Raw genomic sequence first — 7,295 nt, 5'->3', positions numbered from 1 at the left:
ACTTTAAAATTTCAATATATATGTATATATATATAAACATATATATATGTATATATAAATTTCCTGAACATACAGGTGAGGGACAAATGAAAAGTTAGCCAAAGAGTTAAGAAGACCTAGAAAATTTAGCCAAAGAGTTAAGAAGACCTAGAAAATTTGTAAGCCATGATGTGACAAGCTCTACTCTAGACGAGCTTAAAAGCTAATGTCATTCCTTTAATGATTTTGGCAATCCCAAGTTACTTCACTTTGCTCTATGATTTTTACAAAGATACTTATTCATATTTTTATATTCAGTTTTCAGATTGAGATAGGCATACATGGATGTTACAGCATAAGGAAATAGAAGAAACATTGCATTCACTACATCATAGGAGATTTATTAAAGTGTTTAATTACCTCTAATTGTTTTAGAATGTAAATTCAGGACATGTTTGATTACAGAAACTTAAAATTTGAGTTTGAGTTTATTCGAGATAGAGTAGATATATATTCCAAATCAAAACTTCAATCAATAATTTGATATGAGTGCTCATGGTAACAATGCATAAACATTTGAAACCAATACTGCCCCAGGAGACTGACATATGCTCATTCAACCACAGGTCAAATAGGAGTGGATAATTTTTAAGATTTTTGTACATCACTAACTTAACACATTATTAATTGTTGGTTTGCCTCCTTTGATACCTTTCATTGGTCCTTTTTCAATACACAATTCCAAGCCCAAGATGTACAGCTGACACAAAAATAAGTATATAAACATAAATCATTATATTTATGAAGTGATCACAAGGACTTACCTTGTAAATCCTATCATTTTGTGACAATTTTCATTTATAAAAATTTATAATCATTTTGTGTTTGTGTGTATGTGTAGTAGAAGAAATGCTAGATCTTCAAGATTGTTAAATCAACATGTACATTGGTGGAAACCAACAGATTTAAATTCTGTTTACATGTTCCAAATTGGAATAGAAATCATGTCTATCTATCAGTTTCAGAGAGGAACTCAGATTAAATCAGCTACCACACTTTGAATTTCTTAAATAAAAGTTATGTGAATCAGTCAAATATAAGATTAATATTCCGCCTCTTATTTCCTTAGGTCCAATCTATGGCATCTTTGTATTTGTTTAGAAAATGTGGCTACAATCTTCACTGTATCCTTCTCCTTCATTTTCCAAATGAGATCAATAATAAACCTATTGATGTTCCTCCACCACATCTCCCATTTGTGCACTCTGTGATCCCACAGATACTCAGGTTGTCTCTAATTCCCTGAAGGAATAGGAGATAGGCGGGTTATTACAGAGGTCACATTTTGAGAAAGTGGAATTCAGGGCACACCTGACACATTTAATTGGAAGAGGGATACTTCTTCTAAAGAGGGAAAATCAGACAGTGTAGGTGATTACAGGTGCAGGTGAGTCAAGAGTTTTATGATGTTTTATTATATCCAATTTCTCAATTAAGTACAAAAATTGATCATCAGTGTCTACAGCCATGCTACCCCGAACAAGTCCCATTCCATCTGATCTTAGAAGCTAAGCAGGGTTGGACCTGGTTAGTACTTGGATGGGGGACCACCTAGGAAGACCAGGTGCTGTAGGTGTAAAAAATAAAAAAAATAAGGGATTGTAAACTGACAAAGTCCTTGCAATCTGTGAGGTCAACTAAAAAATAAAAAGATAAAATAAAATAAAATAAAACAAAATAAAATTGGTCATCAGTGGAGGGCAAAGTAGAGAGGGAGGCAGCAATAGAACATGCAGGGGAAATAAGATGATATTAACAGTTGTTCTGGCCTATTGGATGTTTTACATGAACAGGTATAAGTCCGATAAAATATGTGAAACAAACCTTTTTTGTATCTGTTCTTATCCAAATTAGGCAACAAATGCTCTAAAGATCCACTTTGACCAACAGGTGTTCTTTCACATGTACATTCAGTGAACAGAAGGAATAACTGCAGATGATAAAGTTAAGGACTCATGGTAAAAACACATATATGGTTCCTCACTGGTCCTTTTAACAAAAAGCACTAGAGTTACCAACAGGAAACTATATGACAATCCACTTCTCATACACCTGTCTACTTTGGATCCTAGGTAAATAAGCTAGCAATATCAGATAAATATTATGAATATCAAAATGGCAACTATTAGATTGGAGTACAAAGGGAAAAAAAAAAAAGATACTATATTTCTGGAAAGAAAGAACACCTGATAAGAGTAGAGGGGTAATCTATTTACCAGAATGGTGAACAGTTTTCAGATTAACAATATAGAGACATAGGAATAAGGGATTCTGGAGAAGTCTACTTTGATTAAAAAAAAAAAAAGGAAGCACAGGCTGGAGTCTGATTCTTGTGAAGCTAAGTGTAGGCTCAAGACTAGTCTATGAGGAAGTATGATTTGATGCTAAAACCAAAAATGTGGTTGACCTAGAATATTATGTAAAGTTTCCTGTCAAATTATTCATGAAATATGGATATACCTGCATTTTGGTTAACAATTCAATCTTAGTAGATATCAACAAAATAGCTAATTTTATTAAAGAGAAAGTCCAGGATGTGGAAAAATAAAGTGTTATAAATATTTTTTAAAATAATAAAAATAAATTAAAAATGCAATCCCTAAGCCTTTCTCTCCTAGGAAAGGTGTAGTATTTGAGACAGATAAAGACTCTAAACTGAGAGTGCAGTTGTATTCCAGGAATATTTAGCAACATTTGCAGATGCTTTTTTGTTGTTGTAACTAGGGTGTGCTACTGGTGTCTTATGAGATTGATGTTACTAAACATTCTACAATGCACAGGACAGCCATCTCACAAAAAAGAATTATCTGGCCCCAAACATCATATTTCCAAGGTTGAGAAACTCTGTTTTAAATAATGGACACGTGGCCACAGTTGCAAAAAGACTGAAGAGTAGGTGGAGGATTTACCATTCCCATGTACTCGGGATTACTCTTGTTGGAGTTATGTTGCATTTTAGGTGTTCTCACATAAATCACTGAGAAATAGCCTTGTATGCATTTGGTGTTTTAAGATATTCTTTTTCCTCTTATCTCAAGACCAAAAGACTTTTTGGTTATATTGTTGGTCATTCTCTGGAAATCAATCTGCTCTCTCCCTACAAAATTTTCCCTACTTTACGGCTTGTCTCCTACTTCCAACACAGTTCCACTATCATCTCTTTTTACCTGATTTCACACTTTGTCTCAACTGTTGCACCTTCAGACACTAGCAAATGATTTAGATCCAGACACACCCTTGTACTATGTTCTTGCCATATCCTAAGAAAATTGCAAACATGTGCTCTTTATACAGTTGGTATATTTCAGAAAGTATTGTTGGAATAACATATCAATGCTTAACAAAGAACTAATTTGAACTAATGCACACTGACCTATATCATTTTTTCCCCTTCACACTTCAGAGTGTGAGACCATTTGTCAAATGTAGTTTTCATTCATCAGAGAACAAAAAGACCCTGCCACAGATGTCTACCAGCCCTGGAGCACTGCCAAAGGCTGCAGTTGTACAGCCATTTTCCTGGAAACACAAAGGACGATGTGTTTATTTAATTATGTTGTGCTAGAAGCTCACAATATTTAGTTGATTCCAACTCATCTGCATAATAATAATTGCATGGAATCAGTTATAGTGATAAAAACACATTCAGACAAGAGGTATTGTTCTTTCCTCTTGAATCATATATCTCTTTATTCATATACATGCTTTAAATTCAGCATGTGTTTGGATAATCCTCTTTGTGACAGCTTCTGCAGCATCTCTGAACAGAAATAAAAATAAGGAGAGAGCTTGGAACATTTTCTTCCTCTTAGTACATAAAAAATTGAAAATAAAAAGCACTGAAAATTTAAGGATTCAGAAATCCCGATAAATATAAAATCTTTTAAACCACACTATTTCAAATTCTAGATGGAAATAATAATGTAATAATAAATTAGTCTGTAGCATGGGGAGTAGCTGTAGAAAACAAGCTTGTTTTTTTCCCCCTTACAATATGTCATTGAAAGTACCTCTTCCTGATGAACTGTCCTCATTTTTTTATTGCACAATGTTAGGTTATTTATTGCTCTTTCAAAATGGACCAGTTCTCATCATATATTTTCTGCATATTTTATTATAAATGATAAAATTTGTTTATGTGAGTAAAATAAAAAGGCCTGCATTTTTCATGATGAACTAGTTTTTGGGCAGAGGCATGGTTCCCTTTTCCTTAAAAAAATACCAAATCTGATTGCTTATTTAAATTATATCTCTGCTCAGCTCTAAATTTGTATTATTATCTTTTGACATAAGGCACTGCATCATTTAGCACATGTGCATGTAAGAAGTACTATAAGAGAGAATATTCTATCTGTGGATGAACTCTCCAAATTCCCACATATCAAAATAACTAGGGCAATCTTTCCAAAAGGGTGTGGCTGCATGGGGCATATCTCTTTTTAGGAACATTTTAAAGCTATCAGTTTTTGTGTACAAAGAAAATAAATAATTTGTTCTCAGTATCCCTGTTGGAATTTTCATATGACTTTAAGATTGCAGGATGTTCTGGTTAGATTTGACCTAAATGCTTACTTTCCTTTCTTCACTTACTTTTGCTTACTTTTAAGTTAAATAACTAGGGATGGTAAAGGGATAGTTCAATGGGAGGATCTGTATCCTACTGATGGGAATGAAAAATAAGGCGAAATATGCATACAAAGGTTATAAAGTGGTATGAGATGCCACAAAACCAGTGCTGATGATTTTAAATAAACTACATTTCCATGAAAAAATACTCAATTTGCTCTGAAATGCTCACAAACACAAAAGTCAGTATTACATGGAGGGATTAGAAAATCCCACACAGCAACTATGCAAATGTTCTGTATTCTATGGCAGCACGGTCTAGGCAGGAAGTTCTGAAGAAGGGTTTGATAGCTAATTCCAAAATAGTCCTTCCTAAAGAGGAAGCATATCTCCTTTATCTCACAAAAGACCTTCTTCAATATACCCTACTTTTGAGCAAGAAAGGACAGTTCTCAAATTTAGTGGAGATTCACACCTTAACATCCAGATAGCTATGAAAGCAAACCATCTGTTTACTTTAAGTGATTTCCATCAGCCATTCTAGAGTATGACTATCCTACTTTCTTTCATTTCTTTCTAAAAAGACTGGCAAGTTATGTGTCTATTATTTTGAGTATCAAATCTATACAGAATAGCCACAAATATAATTAAAAACAGTAGATTAATACTCAAAATTACGTTGAGAATAGTGATAGCTAAAGTTAAAACAAGCAAACAAATGGCAACAAAATCCATAATGTCCCATCCACTTAAAAGGAAGAATTCAGTGTATGTTTTAGGTTTGGTGTGATTTAGCCCAATCTCTGAGGTATAGACCATAAAGACTACCAGATAGTGAAGAGACAAAGAATGCTTCACTATGGTTTCCTAGCCTGTAGAGCCAGGGTCAGAAAGGTTGGCAGATAAATTTTCAAATCATTTAAATAAACATAATGTATATATTCTTAAACGAAACTAGTGTGTGTATAATTTGCAGATGGAAGAACCAGAAATTACAATAATTAAACTAATTTATCTTAAATATTCTCATTAACCATGATTTATTTCAACTGGCATGTTTCTCTCAAAGTACAAAATATTCCTTAAAACTACTGAAACAGTGGATAAAGTATGTAGGTTTTTAGACATTGACAAGTTGTGGTTGGCTTTGACAAATAACATGGAAAGGAGAAGCACAGCTGGTTAATTCTTGGTTATAAACAGATATGTCTTAATCAACTTAGATTCTACAAATATTTTTAAGCACATGCGTGTTTTAGTTGATTCTGTCTTTCACAGTGGACCAATGTCTTCAGAAGCTCCTGGTCTAAAGAAGGAGGAGAAATAGGTCCAATAAAAAGATAGGGACAAAGAAAATAGCATTCGACTGTGTCTTGGAAGATAATGCAAAGCTTCCTGAGTAATTAAGCAGGTTGGGGAAAGAAAGGTAAAGATGAGTGGGCAGGGCACAATGAAGGACACGTTGAAAGGTCTTGATGTGAGAGAAAAATATACAATTTTAAGGAATTCAGTAGGCTGAGGTGAATTTACAGACTGTTTTGCTTTCGTTGTTTCTCTCTCTTTAAAAAACTCTTTAAATATAATTTCTTTATCAGAGATATCCATACAGTTTCAGTAATTAGCTCTAACTACAAAGATGTTGTCAAAAACACAGTGGTCAGAATTTTTTATTCAGGTTTTCGAGGTAACATTTGCAAAATCTTTATCATTGTAGATCACTGGCCCCAAAATAGGCACAAGTAAGTATTACCATCCATTCTACCCAATAGATAGGAGTAGGTTATATTTGTATACCTAATAACACCCACCCAATTGTAAGGTTTTCAGTATTTCGGTAAACAAGTTGCTTCTAAGTTCCGAGATGTATATTTATGGCTATAAGCTATAAGACTATAAACAAATCATCATCATATTAACCTTACTGCTTCTCCAGATTGATAGAGAGCAGTTATGACTTCACAAAAATTTACATGAGGAATTGCAAATTTTTCTGGTGGTGATGGTAGAAAAATGAATTAGTAATTTGAAGTATTATGTAATATCTTCCATCACCTCACAGTTTGTGTTAGCAGTACCCACACATATGAAGATCTTGATTTCTAACTTTATATTATACCTATAATCAAAAGATAGGAAGTACCAAAATACAGCTTTCGACTTCTCTATTTACTATTATTTTCATTCTACATAAAATTTTCATGCAATACTTGGAAAATCCTCATATCAATTGTTCTGACGTGACCACTGCTTTATCTAAGAAGATCAATTCCCTGCTAAAGATCCTTAAATGTCTGACTTGCTATCAGCTTCACAATACTCAGAATGGGCACCTTTAACCTCATCTCTTGTTAGGCTTCCACCTAATGCTTTAACCATATTGAATTACTTCAGTTTTGCATTACAGCCAGCCCAAGTTCTCATTTCTCACCTGTGCACTTGTACGTGCCTCTAAAAATTGTTTCCTATCCACATTATCCTTTATCGAAACCTTTGACGCATTGTATTTGTTCTTATGTTTGCATATTAGAAGCAGCTCTGTATTTCAAATGCCTAATACTATTTCTAGTCATTAGCAGTTGCTTAATAAATGTCTATCAAATTAATAAGTAAAAACATGCAGATGAACACTGTTTCTCCCTCCTTTTATATGGGCATTTTAAGGTTGCCTTAGGAATGCTGGGGTATTTTTC

The 7,295-nt window shown here is 33.6% G+C and overlaps 1 pseudogene; it reads left to right on the top strand.

Annotated features, from left to right (window-relative positions):
- Positions 1–1,496: 1,496 nt before the first annotated feature.
- On the top strand, positions 1,497–1,615 carry LOC120608669 (uncharacterized; annotated as a pseudogene).
- The last annotated feature ends 5,680 nt before the right edge of the window (positions 1,616–7,295 follow it).

Source organism: Pteropus medius, unplaced genomic scaffold (assembly GCF_902729225.1).
Source record: "Pteropus medius unplaced genomic scaffold, Ma_sr-lr_union100, whole genome shotgun sequence".
In the NCBI taxonomy this organism is placed as follows: Eukaryota; Metazoa; Chordata; class Mammalia; order Chiroptera; family Pteropodidae; genus Pteropus; species Pteropus medius.
The sequence above is the reverse complement of the archived record's forward strand: the minus strand, read 5'-3'. Positions and strand labels throughout refer to the sequence as shown.